We start from the raw sequence: 24,169 nt of genomic DNA on the forward strand, positions 1-24,169 counted from the left end.
AACCGTTCACTTGTGATAGGTGGTTGTGCATGCTAAAAATCTTAATTGGGCTATAAAAGGACCCCTCCCCCCCTTCATTTTTCCCAAGCCTACTTCTAGAGGGATACAAGCTATTATTTGTATCACCATTATGGTCTACACTAGATAGGGTACTTTACCTAGCATAGGTCCTTGCTACATAGTCAATTGGGGTCAATTGGGCTTGTACACATATTTATTAGGCTAATTTTGGGACTCAAAACCAAGTTGAAGAAAACTCATGGACTTTTGGAGTGCTTGGAGGTGTACACGCCACTCTGTTGAAATATACAAGTGAATAGGGTGTGTGTGGGAACAAGCTCTTGGTTAGAGGCTGTAAAAGAGAAGATGTAATTGTGAAAGAACCTGTGAAAAGGTAAGAAGAATCTATTGGGAGAGAATAAAGGGTAGCATGAGAGAATTTAGGAGTGTGGAGTTATTCTGGGAGATATTCAGGGAAAAGAGAAGAGGTGGAGAGAATCAGGCAAGAGAAGAGATATTCTGGGAGTGAATCATGGAGAAATCAATGGGATTTGATGCTTGATGTAAACTCTATAAATTGAGGCATAGCCCTAATGAGAATTTGCTGGTTTTTGAGTATCCAGCCTACATTAATCTATTTGCTAATTATTCACTAATTACATCTTAATCATTTACTAATCACTTTGTTAATGATGTTGATTCTAGTGTTTGATCCACCATAGTTCATCATTATGCTCAAATTTCAACATGGTATCAAAGCCATGCCTAGAATCCATCAGGTTTATGAGCCCATTAGTTAATTAATCTAGACTAGCAAAAAATCAAATTTTTAGTTAGTTTTTCACTTCCCCCTTCACCCCCAGCCAGTGGAGGATCTCTAGCACCTTACACACATAGAATTAGGGCACAAGCTTCTAACACAAGCTAGCCAACATCCTTGGCTACAAGCTCATCGAAACAGTGCAGCAAACCGCTCAAAGAAATCAGGAGAATTCGCGATTTTCGCCGGTGCCTTTTTTTTAGATGTTTTTGACATTGCAACTTCCACAAATCAAAGCTCTCTAATTCCTCTTAGCCCAAGGGGTAATCAAGCATGCTCTACAAGATGGTGAAGACAGAATTCAATTTCATCAAGTTTACAGTGAGATCCAAGCTCTTCATCAAATCTGCAGGTGACTTTGGTAAAACAGAGATTAAGCTTTCAATATTTGGTCAAATCTTGTGTTTCTTGGCTTAATCCTCTACTGGACTCATTTCTATTGATGCCTTTGAAAGCATTTGAGCTCATTTGAAGTGGAAGGCACCAGGTTTAGACTCCTCGCATACTCTGTTTTCTACATATAAAACAGAGCATTAATTTGCTAATCAGTGATTAATCAGTGCTAATCACTGTATTTTGGTGCAATTGAGGGTTCAAATTAACCATTAGGTATCTGATACAGATCCCTAAAGCTTTAGATTACAAATCGGAGTTGGTTTGATACTCCAACCATCCCGTACAAATTGGTTACCCATTTAGTGTAATTTCTGGTGATTTTATGCTGATAAAATTGTTGTAATCATCTATTAAACACCAGATTGAGTTGTAAAAGGATAGACACTACCCTTGAATCTTGAAATTGGATTAAGAGGTAAGACCCCCTTCACATCACCATGAGTTCAGCACAGGAAATAGCCAAATTTAATGGGGAACAGTTTTATACATGGTAGACAAAAACCATGTATTTGCTGATGAGGAAAAATCTGTGGGGATTAGTTGAAGGGAGAGATGAATGCCCAGAGAGAGGAGAAAATGAGTGGAAGAGTAGGAATGAAAAAGCATTGGGACTTATTGCACTCAGTTTAAATGATGAAATCATTCATCACATCACAGGGATACAGTGGGCAAAAGATGCATGGGATGAACTCAATAAATTATTTGGTACACAAGCAAAAAATTCAAAGATAAATCTGTTAATGCGATTCTACAAATTGGACATGAAGGAAAGTGAACCTTTAGTCACGCACTTGAACAAATATAAAAGCATTAAGCAACACAGTTGGCAAAAAGGTAGAAGATGATGAAGCATTAGCTGTACTTCTGAAGAGTGTGGACAAAGGAGATTATGAAAACATTGTAGCAACACTAAAGAATGTACCTGAATTGAAGATACACGAGATAGAAGCAGCTCTACTAGAGCAAGAGAGCAGAGGCAAAGAGAAGAAAGGGCTCGACTCAACAGCAGGAGAGGAAAAAGCATTCTTCACCCGAGGAGGATTCTCTCGAGGACGAGGACGAGGAAGAGGCAGAGTAGGAGGGAGGACCTTCACTTGCCACAAATGTGGAAAGCCAGGACACATGGCGAGAGACTGCTACAACAAACCTAGTGAAGAAGGAACGACATCGGCAAACTTCATGGAGGCTCCAAAGGAAGTGGAGTCGGATCATCTTTTCTGAGAGAGAGAGAGAGAGAGAGACCCCACAACCCAATGTAACCTGCCTCAACAAAGTAAAACCACCTCTGAGCCACCGATGATGTAGGCCAAGTGGTAGATGTATGTGTAAGCACTTTAGTCAAGGTCGCGGGCACTTATAGTAGCCTTGGACACATAGATAGAGATATTATCAAGGACTATGGAGTTTAGGGACTTGAGGCACTGGTCGCGGACTATCAAGTAAGAGGGAAACTTGGTATAGGGTCCAGGTGTGCTAGGATTATTCACTTGAGGGGAGGTGTTGAAATATACAAGTGAATAGGGTGTGTGTGGAAACAAGCTCTTGGTTAGAGGCTGTAAAAGAGAAGATGTAATTGTGAAAGAACCTGTGAAAAGGTGAGAAGAATCTACTGGGAGAGAATAAAGGGTAGCATAAGAGAATTTAGGAGTGTGGATTTATTCTGGGAGATATTCATGGAAAAGAGAAGAGGTGGAGAGAATCAGGCAAGAGGTGGAGATATTCTGGGAGTGAATCATGGAGAAATCAATGGGATTTGATGCTTGGTGTAAACTCTATAAATTGAGGCATAGCCCTAATGAGAATTTGCTGGTTTTTGAGTATCCATGCCTATATTAATCTATTTGCTAATTATTCACTAATTACATCTTAATCATTTGCTAATCACTTTGTTAATGATGTTGATTCTAGTGTTTGATCCACCATAGCTCATCATTATGCTCAAATTTCAACACACTCCCTATAACAAGACTGCACCATCAAAAATCAAGGTTACATATATCAGTAGTGCCCAAACTCCTTTTAAAAATTTGAATTTTTGATGTAAAAATACCATTTTCTCTTATTTGAATTTTTAAGAGTATTGTTTTTCATTGTTTTTACATTCCTTGTGAGAATTAACATAGAATAGAAATCAGTATTTTAATTATAATTCATGACCCTTGACCATAAAAGTACAAAACAATTTGATGAACCTTAGGATCGAAATGAATCAATAATCTATATATTCTATAATAATTTTAGAATTCCTACCTTAGGATGAATTAGACTAGGAACACCTTGGGAAACCTTGTGCCCAAAATGTTTTCCAATTGAGTTGGGATCTTAGATTTTAGATTACTCAATATTTTTAACAAATTAAATAAAAAATGTTAATCATAGCCATTGGGTTAATTCAATTAAGTTGTGCACGTGCAATCTTTTTGTGTACCAAATTTTACGCCTAAAATGTGCATGTGACCTTTCATATAGGGGATGTTTTGATTAATCCAAGTTATATTTTAGCCTCATAAAGTGTATTGATCTAGAGGATTAAAACCCCTATAATAAACCATAGATTTTATAACTAGGATTCCAAACTTTAGAGAGAGATTCATTCTAAAATCCTTTATCTTTCTAGAATGGAAGCTTAGAGGAGGATTTTTAAAAAAGGAGTCCCTTGATTTTAGATAGAGATTTGGAAAATTTTTAGAACAAAATCATGGCTAAAATATCTTAGAAAAATCCTAGAGAGAGAGTTAGCCTTTCTAGTAAAATGGGACCACCAATAAATGGAAAGATATTTAGACCTAAGAATATGAGTTAAACGTTACCCATAGGCGAGGACTTGAATTCTGCATCAAATTAATCCTTGAAGGATAAAGCATAGTCGAGGACTTGAATTCTTCATCAAATTAATCCTTGAAGAATAAAGCATCACTTTAGTTAAATAAAGGAAGATTAACTATGAAAATTTAGTAGAAAACACCCTTGTGACTATGACATACCAATCTCAGAATGCATGTGTGATGTGATGCATAATTGTTTGATCATGTTTTACTTATCTTATGTTGCACTCATTAGAGATTTACATTTGTGGGCCTGTGAAGGTACATAGATGCATGATCTATAGTGTACTTATCATCCAAGAGGTGAGTCTTATCTCACAAAGATGGTTGCCCAAGATGCATAGATGCATGATCTATAGTGTACTTATCATCCAAGAGGTGAGTCTTATCTCACAAAGATGGTTGCCCAAGATCTTGACCCATTTTAGTCAGACATAGGTGTGCTTCTTCTGATGTGATCCGTGTGATGGACAAGAAGCAGCTTTAGGTGTGCTTCTGATGTGATAGGTGTGTAATGGACAAAACATGGCTCTACTGATGTAATGTGTGATGGACAAAACATGGCTCTAGGTGTGCTTCTGATGTGATCAGTGTGTGATGGACAAGACATGGCTCTAGGTGTGCTTCTAATGTGATCAATGTGTGATGGACAAGACATGGCTCTAGGTGTGCTTCTAATGTGATCAATGTGTGATGGACAAGAAGCGACCCTGGGTGTTCTTTTGATGTGATCAGTGTGATGGACAAGAAGCGGCTCTAGGTGTATTGGTGGGCAAGGTAGGTTTAGGGGGATGTTCACGTTAGACTCATGTAGCTCTTGTGATTGTATGGAGTGTTCTTACTTTGGGAGTGGTATGGCTATCAGAAGTGGGTCTATGGTATTTGGCATAACTACTAATTTGGATGTGAGACTTGTGGGATCCTTCAGTCTAGCATAGTGATCTGGGAGTGTTCAGGTTTAGTGGTGCATACCTTCCTAGTCTGAGGATCACTATCATTTCCCAAGGTGAGCAGAGATCTCTATTGAGTCTCATATCCTTCTCCCTTTCCAAATCTGAGGGGAGATCTTTGTTGAGCACTATCTCCCTCTCACTTTCCAAAGCTGAGGGGAGATCTTTGTTGAGCACTATCTCCCTCTCACTTTCCAAAGCTGAGGGGAGATCTTTGTTGAGCACTATCTCCCTCTCACTTTCCAAAGCTGAGGGGAGATCTTTGTCAAGAGCACTATCCCCCCTCCATGATGGACTCTAGATTGGTATATATTTATTGTAAATAGATAATATATATCAATGTCAAGGTAGCCCCCAATTGGAGGATGTAATCATTATAGTGCACAGTGTGTGGAATCTATATTGGAATATCTTTCTTGTAATAGATATCATGACAAATATGGATATCGAGGTACCACCGATAGGAGGTTGTAACCTATATAGGGCTCCACCCCTAATAGAGATGGGAATAGCATGGTTTATGGTTTACGTCTCCTCTTTGGGTTGAGAGAAAGATAGTCTTTGTATTAATTGTAGAAGCTTTCATGAGCAATAAATATGTTGTTGGCTCACCTCTTGTCTATGTGTTAATTGTGCGTAGTTAAGAATAGTGTAGTGTGAGTGAGAGTGTGGCTAAATCTAGGGTTATGTAGTGTAAGCTATTCTATTAGCACAGTACACGATGCGAAGTAGAAGTCTTGCAAGTCTAGGTAGTGAGAGAGACTAGTCCTTGAAAGGTATACTTCCCAAAGAGAACCCCAACTCTCTCTTCCTCTTCTTCTCTTCCTCCTCTTAGTAGTTATGAGTGAGCTAAGACCGGTGAACTCATGTAGATAGTGAGAGATTCTAGCCCTTGGCTATACACTTCCTAGAGACAACCCTAACTCCCCTCCACCAATTTTTGAGTCAGGAGATCTAACTATGATGATGATTGTGGCAATGAGATGAGTCATACTTTTATTTTCATAGCTTGCATGTTCAGTGCATGAGTGATGTGGCATTCTGCAAGTTCTTGGGAGAGTCAATGAATAAAAGAGTGCCTAGTGCAAGTGTCAATTAGTTGTGACACGTTTTTTGAAAATAACATCCTAAGCATACAAGAACGTATTAGATAATCTGGGAAAAATTCTATTCCCATTTGAAAAATGGGATTAGGGTGAACCTATCCAAGATTTTGTCAAAAACCCCTCATGTGACATATTGTTGAAAGATATTTAAGAGTAGAATCTAAATCTATAATCTTTGACAAATTTTAAGTTAATATGCTCAAGATATGGCCAAAGATATATTGAAAAGTTTATTCGCAGTGTGAGATTTTTCCCAAATTATCTAATATTGTCTTATATGCAAGAAAATGAGCAGACTTTGAAGGTTTGGGGTTTCTGATGTGGTAAGGTTTATTAAATTTTTTTCTTCTACTCCTTTTTGTATCTTAAGGACTTACATCTATTACTCTCTTGACTTATTTGGACTTGACGCTTATGCCTACCACATCCTACATAGGTGACTCAACTGAACCTTTATGCTTGTCTCTCTAGCACAAGTGACTCGACTTATGAAAAATGGAGTTGTGCACTCATGTACCACTGATGTGACCCCCTAAGGAATTATGCTTGGGATGTTTTTGACCTTTTGTAACTTGACTCTTATTCCTTAGGCTTGGTTTGGCCATTGTTGGTGACTTGACTTTAGAACTCTTATGCCATTGGCACATTTTGGCCTTCTGCGATTTGACTTAGAGTCGAATGCTTCCCCTATTACTATGCATTGAATAATGATGTCTTTGGATTTGTTATCTAAGTTAAGGTTTATCAACTTGATGAGATTGAATTTTCTGAAGTTAAGAATGAGGCTTTAATGGATCTCGGTCTTACTCATGCTAGGATAGTCTTGACACTACACTCATCAGAGGTTTTAACGAGTAGGGGTGCTAGGATTTCGTGCAAGGTTGAAGAAGAGGGTAGTTCTTGGATTCTCTTTAAAGCTAATCCCACTCTTCCATATTTCATGTGTGCTCTATCTTTGCTTTCCCATTATCTTTCCTTTGGGCACCCATACCTACTTTAGTGTGACGTGATGTCGATGCAAGTTCCTTGAGCATGATGATGATTTTATTAACTTTTTTTTGTTGCTCTAGGAAAGTTGCATCTTTGTGTAGATTATTCCTTGGTAGTATCCTTATGCTATTAGTGACCTTGGTGTGGTCACATCCATCCGTATGTGGCTGGATCACTATCTAGCTTTTAGCTTCGTCTCAGCCTAGGGATCTATATCAACTTGTCATTTGCTTTGATTGACATTTTGGAGATACTTTCCTTTGGAAGACACACCTGTTTAGGCTTTTGTTCTTGGGCTATTTGTTGGGCACATAAGTTGGTTTCCTTAGCATCCTTGGTACCCACACTTGCTTCATCTGGCACCTTGGTGGAACCTTATAAGAGACCAAGATAGAAGTATTGGAAAGATTAATGGTTAGCCTTTTTTTCCTCTTGTTGTGCCTCCTTGGTTGTTGACAAAGCTTTTCCTATTTTGGTTGGTCTTTTTCCTCAGATTTTGGTTTAATGAGATGTGGAGAGGGTTGAGTGGATGAGGCTTGATCTTAGTAGAGATCTATGTTGGCTCTCTTTCCATGCGAAGAACACTTAACGGTTTGTTTTGCGAGCTTTATTATAGTTTTTCATTGGCCAACAATCTATGCTAAAGTCATGTTTGGCTATCCATCCCCTTCTAGGGATGATCTCTTTTGGCATCATCTTTAGTCATAACATAGAAACTATCTCCAACCATAGGGTAAGAGTTCATGTGAAACTTAAGATTTACCATCCCCTTACATTAATTGTATAGGCCTAAGACAGTTTGTACAAGAACTTGAGTAGGATCAAGAGTAATGTTTCCTAAAGAGATCCAAGTATCATATGACATTTAGATTCTTCCTGCTCCTATATCCAGTAAAAGGTTTTTCTTTTGTTTGTGTGTTAAAGCCTTGTGGGTTTGACCTTTTCCTCCTTGTAATCATTATGCCATATGGATAGGTATAATACCCCTCCTTTGCTTTTCTTTTTCCACTTGGGCTTTAGCTTCCAATTTGGCTCATCTTTTCATCTCGTCCTCTTATTTTCTTCTTTCTTTAGCTTCAAAGTTGTTCATAAGATAGTGGCCCATAGTACTTTCTAAGTTTACTCTTGTTGTTGAGGCTCCCATCTGGACTCCATCAAGAGTTTCTAGGCATGTTTACCCTCCTATTGTGAGTTTGTAGATCCTGAAAGGATCCATCCCTCTTAACTTCAATTTCCTTTTGTTTTTGTTGAGGTTATAAAGTAGGACTAGGTGCCCTTCCTTAAAACTCTTGGTTTTGATGTAAGCATTGGACCACCTTTTTCTTCACAGCATACATGCCCACCACCGTTAAGTCTATCCTTGCTACACCAAGTTTCTCAAGCTTTACGAGTCATTTCTTTTGCTACCCTCATAGTTGGGATCATGAATTGATAGTACATGGAAAATTTGTGGTGCACTACCATAAGTTCTTCTAAGAGAAACTCCATCACATCACTTAAGAAATTGGTCCCTTGGTTTCTAATTAGTGCCCAAGTACATCCAAATTTAGGGAAAAAGTTTTCAAAAGGAGCTTGGCAGCTATTCTACATCCACTTTTATTGTGGCCTTAGCCTTAGCCAACTTGGTCACATGATTTGTAGCCACGATTATGCTTCTGTGCGCTCAGTGCCCCATTTGGCGAATGTTCTTATAAATGTGATTGGATATAAAGTCATTCTATAAGTGTTCGTACTCATCAATCACTCTAAAATTTCCTTCATGTATGGATATTCCAGTTTTGACACCACATGCCCTAGGATTACACCCTATCCCACCTCTTGAACTTGCAGTTTTTAGGGTTTACACATATGTGCTCTAGTCTCAACTTTGAGTTCACGAAGAGATCATCCATGAAGATCTCCAAGAACTTCCTTAAGAAATCTTTGTATGCTGTATACATAAGTTTGAAACATAGTTGGCAAATTGGTTAAACAAATGGCATTACTTCATATGTAAATGTTCCCCATTCTAAAGCGAGAATTTTATTTTGTGCTAGTTTTTTAGGAATATGGATTCTTGGTTATACTCAAAAAATCCATCTATGAAGCTATATGCTTCTTTTCTTGCCACCACTCTCTCAAGCACATGTTTAGTGTATGGCAGTTGGGTTATGATCTCTTACCATGGTTTGCATTCACTTTTTTCAAGTTAACACACACATGAATATTACCATTCTTCTCGGACACAATCACCACTGGTGATACCCAATCTCTATGCCTAATCTCGTAAATAAAATCTGCATTGGTAAGTCTATCAACTTCATATGTAATTTCCTTAGCATAGGTTACATTATATGTGTACAGTCCTTTCTTGATTGGCCTAGCACCATCCACTAATGAAATTGAAGACCGTATTAGGTATTATGGGAAAAATCCCACATTATGGGAATTTTGAAATTGAGAGGTTTCATGTATTATGGGAATTTCCCACTTAATGTGGAATTTCTTAATATAGAACGGAGGAAGGTAGTCGTGAGATAATCACTGTTCAAACCAAAAAAGTGGTATAATTAGTATTTGTACATAAACATATTTGAAAGGAGTTTGATAATCATGTGGAATTTCTTAATATAGAACGGAGGAAGGTAGTCTTGAGATAATCACTGTTCAAACCAAAAAAGTGGTATAATTAGTATTTGTGCATAAACATATTTGAAAGGAGTTTGATAATCATGTAGGAAGGTGGTGTTGATAAACACCATTAATAAGAAAGTGGTATTTGTTTCTTTGCAATAAGGACCTGCACCAATTGTGTTGTACACTGCACAAAATTTATGAAACAATTGAACAAATAAGATAGAAACATTATTATATCAAAAAAATGTAGGAGGCACAAAGAAAAATTTCATTCAATAAGTGAATATAAAAAATAAAGAAGATATTACCAAAGTACATCTCTTTTGGATATTAGAGTTATAACCTAAAAATCCACATTGTCAATATTGCATCTACAAATGCTACTCCTCATTGAAGGAACCATCAATATGAGCTTCATCCTCACAAGCCAAGCCTAAGCATGCTTTTGCTTTACGGGCTTCCTTTTCTGGTATCTTGATTCTTTTGTATGGTGGTGGATTCCTTGGTCTCCACGACCAAAGAATTGCATCAACATTTTCCCATACTTGTTATGCCTCATTAATTTGCCAATATCCCTTCCAATAATCAGCATAAGCTTGAGTATCTGCTGTCAAACCTTTCTTCCTTGCATAAGGTCCCCAATATTGAATCAAGAGTTTCTTGTAATTTGGTGATGTAGGCTCATCATCAATATCCGATTCAGCCATAGCAAGCCAAAGTGAATAGATGTTTGTGTCATCTGGGTGCAGCATGACAAAGTGTCCTTGCTGAACATGTAGAATAGGGTTAAATGCCTCCCTTGGTTTATCCCATGCAGGCCCACAATAATGATCATTATGTTCTTCAATACCTAAGAATCTTTGTGCCTGTAATTGTTCAACATTCATATCATCTAATTGATGGGACCCTTCAGATTTTGGCCAAAAATCTGTGTACCTTCTTGCCTCTGATTGTATTAGTTTTCCAAGCTCTTCGATTACATTACTCTAATAATCTATCACGGGCCTATAATATATTGGCACAAATGAACCATTACTTAGATTCTGCCAAAATTTTATGTAACCCTTCAATCCTGATATTACTTCTGCATGCATCTTTATATGCTCGGCCACCATTGGTAGTAGAGGTGGATCTCCTTTTGGTAACCTTGGTTTACCTTCACTCCAATTACGAATAGCTACATGTGCCTTAAATTGCATTACCAGTGTGTCTCCTTCCATGAAGAACCTGAATAGAAGTGGTTTGGAGTGACCTATAAGTGCTTCTTGCCCATCACAATATGCCTTGAAGTCAGGGACCTCTGTAAGCAAGAAGGGAGCTGGAGAAGAAATTGAGCTAGTTCCTAAAGTATCCATCAAATGTGGTAAAGTAAAGGTTTGCCCCACTCTTAATTTCTCTGAAAACTTGCTAAACATGGCATCTATATCCTCATGTGTATGTCCGACCATTAGAAATCCCAACTGTACAGTTTTGAAAGCACCCCGTGCACCCCGTGCAACAAGCAATGACAAATAGGCAAATAAGTACCAATTTTTATTTTCTCCAGCACAATTATCTAGTTGTAGTAACAAGTTTTCTGGCAACTTGCGAAACGAGGAAACCCAATTCATTGTGTCTCCCTGATTTATACATGGTTCAACAATGGGATCTTTACCATCACTCATATTGTGGTTGTCTAAAGCTATCCTTGAATTTAAAGCATGTAGAAGTGAAACATTGCTCCTTGGAAGCCCATTTGTTACTAGATCACCAAGAGGATGCTTATCCATCCTCTCTAAGTTATGTAAACAACTTGCAATTAAGCCAATTGTTAGATTGACATTGCTCCTTGGTTGTTACTAGATCACCAAGAGGATGCTTATCCATCCTCTCTAAGTTATGTAAACAACTTGCAATTGAGCCAATTGTTAGATTGGGATCAGATGGCCATAAACCATTCAAAATAAAGTGTCCATAATGACCTTCTATATGGCCATGAGTGATCATACCAATCAATGCAATTGGTAAATTATATCTCGAATCCACACCCTTGGGAAGGACCTGTAGTCTGGGAATGGCTGTTTTCTTTTGATCCATCTTGTCATGGATCAATTGGTAAATTATATCCCGAATCCACACCCTTGGGAAGGACCTGTAGTCTGGGAATGGCTGTTTTCTTTTGATCCATCTTGTCATGGATGATGCATACATACTTTTGTGGTTGGGTTTTCAAAGATATGCGCCATGCATAGTATAAGCTCCTGCAACTTTGTTGTTGTCGCATGTGAATATCTCTTTCATTGAGGAGCCTTGCTCTTTCTTCTAGACTAGGTTTGGCTTCTAGTTTTGCCTTGAGACCACCACTACACAAGGTGCACTTGGAGAACTCACTTGCCTTTGTTAGGGACACTTGTGGGTACTCTTTATTCCAAATTCTACTAAAGGATGACTTTGATAGCCTCTTCTCATGTCCCAACTGCTCAAGTGTTGCATTGATTTCATTTAAAATGTCAACTTGCTTGAATATTGATGGAATCGACAACCTGGTTTCCCTTGAGCCATCTAGCATTGTTCTACTTTTGTGTGGCGCAGGCTCAGAGTTCATGTTCACAAATTCATCAAGTAGTGCTCTTGCCTCACTAGCATGTTATAGGCCTCTCCTCAATACCCTTGTGTTTCCATGTAGATATTGACACACAACGGACTCAAACTTTTCCCTGTAAACGGTAAAAGGATGTCTTTGGTATACCATGCATCTCATACCATGCTCTGCAACAAACAATCACCCCATTTAACCTAAATTCATATTTAATTTTTGAGCTAAATCACGATGCCAAGCTGTAGAAAGCACATCATATACATAATTTGTACGAGACTCCTGAGATTGTCCCCAAAAGTCTTGTCGTATCCTCATTAGTACATCACGATCGATTAGCTGACAACATTTTTTTGCACAACAATCAATGGATGAAATCCTTTGAACTGATTCACGTGACATATATAATGCAGAAGCTGGTTGTGGTCTCTGCTTTTGGAATCCTGTTTATGAAAGTGTAGTGTCTTTTTGTAGAGGTTTGGGCAACAATAACCACATTAGTTACATCTCCATCATTATCCTCATTACATACATCAGCATGTTCAACATGCATGCCATTAAGCGGAACATAGCATTGCAATGGGCTCCCATCCAGCAATGTCAGCTGTTTAATAGGCCATTTAACTAGGCTGATACTATCCACTTGCATTATAGTTTGAAATTCATTTGCACTTTCAACAGCCACACCCACACAATCATCACCAAGTTGTTGAAAGTTGACACATTCAAATGGAAACACATATAAGATAGTCCCTTGATTGATAGTTTGCATCATGCTCTCATCCTTTAGAAGAACCATCTCATTCTTCCAAGATTGTTGGATTTGCATGTCAAGTTTTGGAGATGTTATCGGTATTGCATCTATAACTGGAGGTTCCACAGGCTCTTCTTGATCTGCATCACTGCATCTTTCACTCCACTCTCCAAATTCGAGCTCCCTTGTGAAAGGCCTTAATAGCATTTTTGGCCAACGAACATTACTCCATAATGCATTTTTTAGATAAATGGTATTCATTGTAGGGAATGGTAGTTCCACATCCTTCAAGCATTCCTCTACAAGTAATGACACATTTCCTTGACCAATCTTTGTTCCACTACAAGTGGAATTCGGATCAATTCTATGCACGCAGCCAATACCAACAGAATCATTGTTCAACATCATGTAGACCCTCCCTCCAGATTGGAAATCCATCCTGCACATAATCATGTTGGACTTGTTAAACTAGTAATCAAATCTAGCAAGCAATTTTTTTTAGATTGGAACCTACATCAGACTCTACCATGAAGTATAGCTCTACCATGTGGCCGAGCTAGAACTAGAGCTAGAACTAGCTCTATCATATGGTAGAGATAGAACCCATTGAAGACTATCTCTACTATGTGGTGGAGTTAGACTTCAAAGCATTCTAGTGATACCATGGTGTCTAAATAGATTATTTTGATATAGCTCTACCACATGGTAGAGCTAGATCAATGAACTCTAGCTCCGTTACATGATATAGTTACATTGATGCATTCTAGCTCCACCACATGATATAGTTACCAGATAGTAGAGCTAGTTCAATGTATTCTAGCTCCACCACATGGTAGAGCTAGACCTCTAGGCATTCTAGGTCTACAATGTGGTTTATGGTACAGCTAGATTAATGCAGTGTAAGTGGTGTGACTATCTTGAAGTTCGCTTGAAGCGCGGCTAGGGAACTCTTTTCCTCCCTAGTGTAGAGCTAGACCTCAAAGCTTTCTACCTCTACGATTCTGGGAATTCTTTTCCTCCCTAGTGTAGAGCTAGACCTCAAAGCTTTCTACCTCTACGATTCTAGCTCCACCACATGGTAGAGCTAGACCTCAAATGCAATTCTAGCTCCACCACATGGTAGAGCTAAACCTCAAAGCATTCTAGCTCTACGATGTGGTCTAGGTAGAATACAGCTCTACCACGTGGTAGAGCTAGATCAAATGCAATTCTAGCTCCTTGGTTCTTGTCATGCGAAGTAGGTCTCTTCTTGGAGTAATTGGTTTTGTTGATGTGTATGGAACACAGCTAGATCGATGCATTCTTGCTCTACCACATGGTAGAGCTAGACCTTAAAGCTTTAGACCTCAAATACAATTCTAGCTCCACCACATGGGTAGAGCTAGACCTCAAATGCAATTCTAGCTCCACCACATGGTAGAGCTAGACCTCAAAGCATTCTATCTCTACAATGTGGTTTAGGCAGAATACAGCTCTACCACAGTTACATTCAACCTCAGCCGATTACATTCGTTGAAGTCTAGCTCTACCACATGGTAGAGCTAGAAGAATGCATTCTAGCTCCACCACATGGTGGAGCTTGACCTCAAAGCATTCTAGCTCTAAGATGTGGTCTAGGTAGAATACATTTCTACCATGTAGTAGAGCTCGATCAAATGCAATTCTAGCTCCTTGGTTCTTGTTGTGTGAAGTAGGTCTCTTCTTGGAGTAATTGGTTTTGTTGATGTGTATGGAACACAGCTAGATCAATGCATTCTTGCTCTACCACATGGTAGAGCTAGACCTCAAAGCTTTCTACCTCTACGATTCTAGCTCCACCACATGGTAGAGCTGGACCTCAAATGCAATTCTAACTCCACCACATTGTAGAGCTAGACCTCAAAGCATTCTATCTCTACAATGTGGTTTAGGTAGAATACAGCTCTACCACAGTTACATTCAACCTCAGTCGGTTACATTCGTTGAAGTCTAGCTCTACCACATGGTAGAGCTGGACCTCAAATGCAATTCTAGCTCCACCACATGGTAGAGCTGGACCTTAAAGCATTCTAGCTCTACGATGTGGCCTAGGTAGAATATAGCTCTACCTCGTGGTGGTAGAGCTAGATCAAATGCAATTCTAGCTCCTTGGATCTTGTCATGTGAAGTAGGTCTCTTCTTGGAGTAATTGGTTTTGTTGATGTGTATGGAGAACACAGCTAGATCGATGCATTCTTGCTCTACCACATGGTAGAGCTAGACCTCAAAGCTTGTCATGTGAAGTAGGTCTCTTCTTGGAGTAATTGGTTTTGTTGATGTGTATGGAGAACACAGCTAGATCGATGCATTCTTGCTCTACCACATGGTAGAGCTAGACCTCAAAGCTTTCTACCTCTACAACTCTAGCTCCACCACATGGTAGAGCTAGACCTCAAATGCAATTCTACCTCTACAACTCTAGCTCCACCACATGGTAGAGCTAGACCTCAAATGCAATTCTAGCTCCACCACATGGTAGAGCTAGACCTCAAAGCATTCTATCTCTACAATGTGGTTTAGGTAGAATATAGCTCTACCACAGTTACATTCAACCTCAGCCGATTACATTCATTGAAGTCTAGCTCTACCACATGGTAGAGCTAGAAGAATGCAATTCTAGCTCCACCACATGGTAGAGCTGGACCTCAAAGCATTCTAGCCCTACGATGTGGTCTAGGTAGAATACAACTCTACCACGTGGTAGAGCTAGACCACATACAATTCAAGCTTCTTGGTTATTGTCATGTGAAGTAGGTCTCTTCTTGGAGTAATTGGTTTTGTTGATGTGTATGGAACACAGCTAGATCGATGTATTCTTGCTCTACCACACGGTAGAGCTAGACCTCAAAGCTTTCTACCTCTATGACTCTAGCTCCACCACATGGTAGAGCTAGACCTGAAATGCAATTCTAGCTCCACCACATGGTAGAGCTAGACCTCAAAGCATTCTATCTCTACAATGTGGTTTAGGTAGAATACAGCTCTACCACAGTTACATTCAACCTCAGCCGGTTACATTCATTGAAGTCTAGCTCTACCACATGGTAGAGCTAGAAGAATGCATTCTAGCTCCACCACATGGTAGAGCTAGATTTCAAAGCATTCTGGTCAATACATTTATTAATCTTGCTCTACCACACCTGGTAGAGATAATATCCATTGAAAAACTAGCATACTTTAAAGTCCAGCTAGAATGCATTTATCTAGCTCTACCATGTGGTAGAGGAAGACTAATAAATGTATTGAGAGCTCCAAGATGGAGTAATTAAGATAGAATGCTTTGAGGTCTAGTTCTACCATGTGGTGGAGCTAGAATTGCATTTGAGGTCTAGCTCTACCATGTGGTGGAGCTAGAATCGTAGAGGTAGAAAGCTTTGAGGTCTAGCTCTACCACAGTTACATTCAACCTCAGCCGGTTACATTCAACCTCAGCCGGTTACATTCAACCTCAGCTGGTTACATTCATTGAAGTCTAGATCTACCACATGGTAGAGCTAGAAGAATGCATTCTAGCTCCACCACATGGTAGAGCTGGACCTCAAAGCATTCTAGCTCTACGATGTAGTCTAGATAGAATACAGCTCTACCACATGGTAGAGCTAGACCTCAAATGCAATTCTAGCTCCACCACATGGTAGAGCTGGACCTCAAAGCATTCTAGCTCTACGATGTGGTCTAGGTGGAATACAGCTCTACCACATGGTAGAACTGGACCTCAAATGCAATTCTAGCTCCTTGGTTCTTGTCATGTGAAGTAAGTCTCTTCTTGGAGTAATTGGTTTTGTTGATGTGCATGGAACACAGCTAGATCGATGCATTCTTGCTCTACCACATGTGAAGTAAGTCTCTTCTTAGAGTAATTGGTTTTGTTGATGTGCATGGAACACAGCTAGATCGATGCATTCTTACTCTACCACATGGTAGAGCTAGACCTCAAAGCTTTCTACCTCTACAATTCTAGCTCCACCACATGGTAGAGCTAGACCTCAAATGCAATTCTAGCTCCACCACGTGGTAGAGCTAGACCTCAAAGCATTCTATCTCTACAATGTGGTTTAGGTAGAATACAGCTCTACCACAGTTACATTCAACCTCAGCTGGTTACATTCATTGAAGTCTAGCTCTACTACATGGTAGAGCTAGAAGAATGCATTCTAGCTCCACCACATGGTGGAGCTGGACCTCAAAGCATTCTAGCTCTACGATGTGGTCTAGGTAGAATACAGCTCTACCACGTGGTAGAACTAGATGCAATTCTAGCTCCTTGATTCTTGTCATGAGAAGTAGGTCTCTTCTTAGAGTAATTGGTTTTGTTGAATCCTCCTAGTAATAAGATATGATCCCCAATATCTTGGTTATAACTTCTTATACTTTCCCAAAGAGAGGGAACTTCTCTTGGGTCGTACGCAAAGAAAAATCATATCATCTTCTTTGAATTCTTTGCTAGATCTCTATCAATGGATCTGACCGATTTAAGGGTATGAAACATTCTTGTCCATATAATGCCCTAAATGGACTTATACCAATACTTTGATCATGAGAGGCATTACAAGAAAATTTTGATAGATGAATATAATTTGACCATGTCTTTGGCTCACGTCCACAAAAAGCTTGAAGAGTATTTTCTATAACTTAGTTGACTCTTTCTACCTGACCACATTAGTTTCGGGGATGATAAGCAATACTCAGATCAAGTGAAGCCCAACTGCTTCAAAATATTATTTCCAAAATCAAGAGGTAAATTTGGCATTCCTATTTCTTATAATTCTACGAGGTAAATCATGTACTCAAAATATCTCGCATAGAAACACTTTGGCAATATCCAATGTAGCAAAAGTTTTCTTTACTAGAATTAAATGTGTGACTTTAGTGAGCCTACGAACCACCATGAATATGGAATCATAACTTACAGCATTACTAAACGATAGATTAGTGATAAAGTCCATACTTATACATTCCCACTTCATTTGGTGAAATGTATAAGGCATGCAATGTTTAAGGCAGTTTTTCTCTTTCATTATTAATATTTTGATATGTAACTCATTGATGAACATGATTAAGCACATCCCTTTTTAAACTGGGCTAAAAGTAACTCCTCTTGACCATCATAAAGGTTTTACATAACCAAGATATCCTGCAAAGGCTCATGAGCTTCGATCAAGATTCTTCTCTTAAATTTTCTCTCATGATGAGGGACACACATGTGACTGTTATTATATAAAAAACCATCTTCAATCCTATATCCCTACACTTTCCTTAACTCACATGAGAGGAGTCTTTCTCTCCTACATTAACAAGATGGTAATTGGGGTGAAGAATGTTGCATTTTTTCAGAGCCTCAGGTGCATGTTATTGTGTGAGCATTGCATGCATGTATGTGTTTTGTGTTCACACCTGTCCATTTACTACCATTATGTGCATCTTGCATATTATTTATCTCACCCATGATGATCTCACTTGGTTGACCTTGAGGAGCTATTTCGACTGGATGGATTGATGCCAATGCAAAAGAGAGCACAAGATGGAGATGAATGCTCTTTTCTCACAGAATGTCACTCACAAAGGAGCTAAGCCCATTCAAGCTATGAAACTCTTTCACAACTACACGTCATTAGCCTCAGAGGTGGCAAGCTGAGGAGAATAGAAGAAAAAACACTTTGCAACTACACTCGTCTTGATTAGAATCTGTGTGTGTTGGGGTTGTAAATCATGTACATGTGTTGGGGTTGTAAATCATGTACATGTGTATAGGAAGGACATGAATGTAAAAGGAAACCTTAGAAGGGGCACATTAGCAAATTTCAAAGGGTGCCTTTGGGTGAGATGCACCTTTTTGTTGAAGAAACCACCATGTGGAGAGAAAAGAGTGGGCATAAATCAAAAGACAAAGGGGGCACAAACCAAAAGACAGAAGAAGAAGCGCACAATCAAACAGCCCCGTGGCTCCAGGAACCACATCCAACGGTAGCACCACAGCAGCAAAAACACAATGACACAAATTGTGGGCTACAAAGCCACGCTCAATGGCATCAAAGCCATGGTGTCGATGGAATATAAGCCATTACACAACAATAGCCATGCTCACCATGGCATCAAAGCCATGGTGAGAGTTTATTCGATGGAATATAAGCCATTACACAACAATAGCATGGCACTTATTAGCAACCCGCGTGTGTGGAGAGATTCTCTCTCTCTCTCTCTCTCTCTCTCTCTCTCTCTCTCTCTCTCTCTCTCTCTCTCTCTCTCTCTCTCTCTCTCTCTCTCTCTCTCTCTCTCTCTTGTTTACTTGGAGAACATGCCGTGCACATAAAGTTAATTATATAACCTAAACATATAAATCTCCTTACACTATATGGGATTACTACCAGCACATGTGATAATTTATGAAGAGTTCCCTCTTTTTTTTAACAAAAAAGAATGCATACACATTCTCTTATGATTACACATACAAAGGCCAATCTAAAACAATTGTATGATTCTATTTATTTGTGTATCTTGAACATCAAGAGGACACACACACCTGACAAAGGCAACGACATACAAATGGATCCGATAAAAAACCCACCGCGAGAAAGGAGACAAACTCTTCTTTTTCGTCCTTATTTGGGATGATAAACATTAATAAACAACAATATTAAAAATTCCATCATCACACATTAAATATTTTGCCAAATGCTTATGATTCATACCTTTGTACACTTGAAAATAATTGTGAAGTCAGTGTGAAATATTTATACTCAAACTTGCTTTGTCTAACTGCGTTGCATACTCCTGGCAGTGATGTGTTTAACTACATTGCAACTCCTGGGAGAAATATTAGTCGCACACTCTAGCCTTTGGTTCCTTCTTATAAGGCTCTGGTATAGTGTTGTGTGTGAATGGCTCCTTTGCTAGGTGTTTTATGTCTAGGTATAGCTCCATTTCCCAGGCAAGAAATATTTCCTAATATTGGCACACCTAATGGGACTCTATCTTTAGTTTAGGGTCCTCTGACACAAAAACCCACAATCTTGGGTAGATGAAGCCTTACACTACATGAGGACTAGTGGTTGGGAAAAGTAATTGAAAGACAGTCTCAAAGGGTTAAGCAATATAAGCATCGAGAAGAACTTCAAAAAAAATCACAATCTTCGATTCCATCCATCACCAGGGTTAGTTCACCCTTTTTTTTTCACAATCGAGTGTTGGTAATACATCTATCATTAAAACACCTCCCAAAACACTTCAAGTAATTCACATTTCTACACAACCACCACTACCCCAAGTTATCATCATATTCGCCAGCCCTAGCACCCCAAGCAATTGTGATACCTGCAAACATGGCTCGTCCAAAAAATCCAATTATACCTTTGCATGAATTTCATGCTAGCCTAGTGGAGGATACCCAAAGGCTTTCAAATGACTTCAAGAGATCTTTCCATGTTTCTCATATCTATGATGATGCTCATTTAATGGTTTACTTTACTATAACTCTTAAGAGCCTTGTACTGATTGGTACTATTACCAACCACCAAACTCAATTGTTAATTTTGCTAATTTCAAACAAAATTTCTTGGCTGAGTAAACCACCAGGTGACTAGCACCTAAATGGTGCATGAGTTATCTAATTTTAGGTAACAACCATGGGAACATGTGAGGCAATATGGCTAGTAATTAAAAGATCTTGTTTGACAATATTCCAATGTTGCCAACTTAGATTCTAGACTTGTGCTTCAAACTTTCATGAAGGGGTTACAATCTAATATCTAAATCTTAGTTAGATCCCAAAAACTTGTAGATTTAGAAGTCGCCATCAATGGGGATTCAAGTCTAAAATTCTTTTAAATTCCTTTTTTATTTTGCTCAACCATTGATGGGAAGTATTCACCAAATAGTAAGTTCCTATACCTCCATATATACACCATGGGTAGCACCACTTAATTCTTTCTCATCACCACAATCTAGTTTCTCATCTCCACATGTATCTCAAACTTTAAACTCACCATCCCAACCTCTAGCCTTGCCACCTCCACCTCTCACCCCACTACATCACAAACTTTAGGTGAGATGCACCTTTTTTGTTGAAGAAACCACCATGTGGAGAGAAAATAGTGGGCACAACCAAAAGACAAAGGAAGCGCACGATCAACAGCCCCATGGCTCCAGGCACCACATCTACCAAAAGCGCCACAGTAGCAAGCACCACAACAAAAACACAATGGCACAAATCGCGGGCAACAGAGCCACGTCGACGTTCACTCGATGGAATAGCAACCACTACACAACAGCACAGCACTCAGTAACTTGCGTGTGTGGAGAGATACTCTCTCTCTCTCTCTCTCTCTCTCTCTCTCTTGTTTATTTGGTGAAGAAATTGTGTGCATAAAGTTGAATATATACCTACACTATATGGGATTATTACCAGCACATGTGAGTTTATGAGAGTTCCCTTCTTTTAAAAAAAAAAAGAATACATACACATTCGCTTGGGATTAAACATACAAAGGCCCTACTAAAACAATTGTATGATTATATTGATTTGTGTATCTTGAACATCAAGAGGACACACACACACACCTGACAAAGGCAACAACATCAACAACAACATACAAATGGATCCGATACAAAACTCACCGCTACAAAACTCACCGAGAAAGGAGACAAACTCTTCTTTTTCCTCCTCATTTGTGATAAACATTAATAAACAACAATATTGAAAATTCCATCATCACACATCAAATATTTTTCCAAACGCTTATGATTCATACCTTTGTACACTTGTCAATAATTGTGAAGTCAATGTGAAATATTTATACTCAAACTTGCTTTGTCTAACTGCATTGCGTACTCTCGGGAATGATGTGTTTAACTACGTTGTATACTCTTGGGAGAAATATTAGTCGCACACTCTAGCCTTTGGTTCCTTCTTATAAGGCTCTGGTATAGTGTTGTGTGTGAATCTCTTCTTTGCTAGGTGTTTCATGTCTAGGTATAGCTCCATTTCCCAGGCAAGAAATATTTCCTAATAGTGGCACACCTAATGGGACTCTATCTTTAGTTTAGGGTCCTTTGACACGAAAACTCACAATCTTGGTGGGTAGATGAAGCCTTACACTACATGAGCACTAGTTGTTGGGAAAAGTAATTAAAAGACAATCTCAAAGGGTTGAGCGATATAAGCATCGAGAAGAACTTCAAAAAAAGCACAATCTTCAATTCCATCCATCACCAGGGTTAGTTCACCCTTTTCTTCACAATCGATTATTGGTATACCTATCATTAAAACACGTTCCAAAACATTTCAAGTAACTCACATTCCTACACAGCCACCACTACCACAAGTTATCATCATAGCCACGCCAACCCTAGCACCCCAAGCAATTGTGATACCTGCAAACATGGCTCGTCCAAAAAATCCAATTATACTTTTGCATGAATCTCATGCTAGCCTAGTGGAGGATACCCAAAGGCATTTAAATGACTTCAAGAGAGCTTTCCATGTGTCTCAGATCCATGATGATTCTCATTTAATGGTTTACTTTTCTACAACTCTTAAGAGCCTTGTGTTGATTGGAACTATTGCCAACCACCAAACTCAATTGCTAATTTTGCTAATTTCAAACAAAATTTCTTGGCTGAGTTTAAACCACCAGGTGACTAGCACTCAAATAGTGCATGAGTTATCTAATTGTAGGTAACAACCATGGGAACATGTGAGGCAATATGGCTAGTAATTAAAAGATCTTGTTTGAAAATATTCCAATGTTGCCAACTTAGATCCTAGACTTGTGCTTCAAACTTTCATGAAGAGGTTACAACCTAATATCTAAATCTTAGTTAGATCCCAAAAACTTGTAAATTTAGAAGTCGCAACGGGGACTCAAGTTTGAAATTCTTTTAAATTCATTTTTTATTTTGCTCAACCATTGATGAGAAGTATTCACCAAATAGTAAGTTCCTATATCTCCATATATACACCATGGGTAGCACCACTTAATTATTTCTCATCGCCACAATCTAGTTTCTCATCTCCACATGTCTCTCAAACTTTAAACTCACCATCCCAACCTCTAGCCTTGCCACCTCCACCTCTCAACCCACTACATCAAAAACTTTAACCTCACCATTCCAACCTTTATCCTTGCCACCTCCACCTCTCAACCCACTACATCAAAAACTTTAACCTCACCATTCCAACCTTTATCCTTGCCACCTCCAACTCTCAGCCCACTACATCACAAGATCTACCAAGTACTTCCTAGTATGTGCCAGTGCCACCATTAGCATCACAATACATACCACCATCACCACAAAACCCACAAACAATCCAAGCATCCTCTCAAGATGGGTATGAATCTAGTGCCTCTAACACTAATGATTTAAAAGATGGGTATGAATCTAGTGCCTCTAACACTAATGATTTAAAAGATGGGTATGAATCTAGTGCCTCTAACACTAATGATTTAAAAGATATGTTCACAAATTACATGAACCAATTGAATTAAAACATCCAATCTATCACTTTAGATGAGAGTTTTTTAAAGAGGTAACAAAATCTCCTTGCTGCACCATGTGTCATCACTTAGGGGGGGAGGAATCTCATATATGTGTCATCACTGGGGGGGAGGAAATCTCATATATGTGTCATCACTGGGGGGAGCAAATAAAACCCAAGGAGCAAGATAGCCCATTTAAGGTAGAACCCCAAGGATAACCAAGCATTCCTCACACCCTCCTACCCACCCACATTGAGAAAGAGTTTCATGCTCTAGTACAGTCTAAACCAAAAGAGCAGAGAAATCGGGTAAGGTTGCTTCTTCCAAGTAAGTTACCATCTTCCATCTCTCGCTTTAATTTGCTTAACACCCTTAACCATGTGGAGATTACAGTTAAAAACGTGGATGAGAGGTTTGGAAGAAATATAAGGATAAGGATTATGTGGGGAGAGAGATTAACCACGTAGCAAAAGGCTCATGAGTTGCTTTAGCTAAAATAAAGGCTTACAATATACGTTTCACCTCTCACACAAAATTTGGAGAGAGAGTTGGCCCCCTTATAGCTTCTTGGTTTGATACACACAAACCTTATCTTAACATGAGATGGTTTGCTACACACACACCTTATCTCAACATGAGCATAT

The sequence above is a fragment of the Cibotium barometz genome, chromosome 61, assembly GCF_041138505.1.
Source record: "Cibotium barometz isolate CiBa-2024 chromosome 61, ASM4113850v1, whole genome shotgun sequence".
Classification (NCBI taxonomy): Eukaryota; Viridiplantae; Streptophyta; class Polypodiopsida; order Cyatheales; family Cibotiaceae; genus Cibotium; species Cibotium barometz.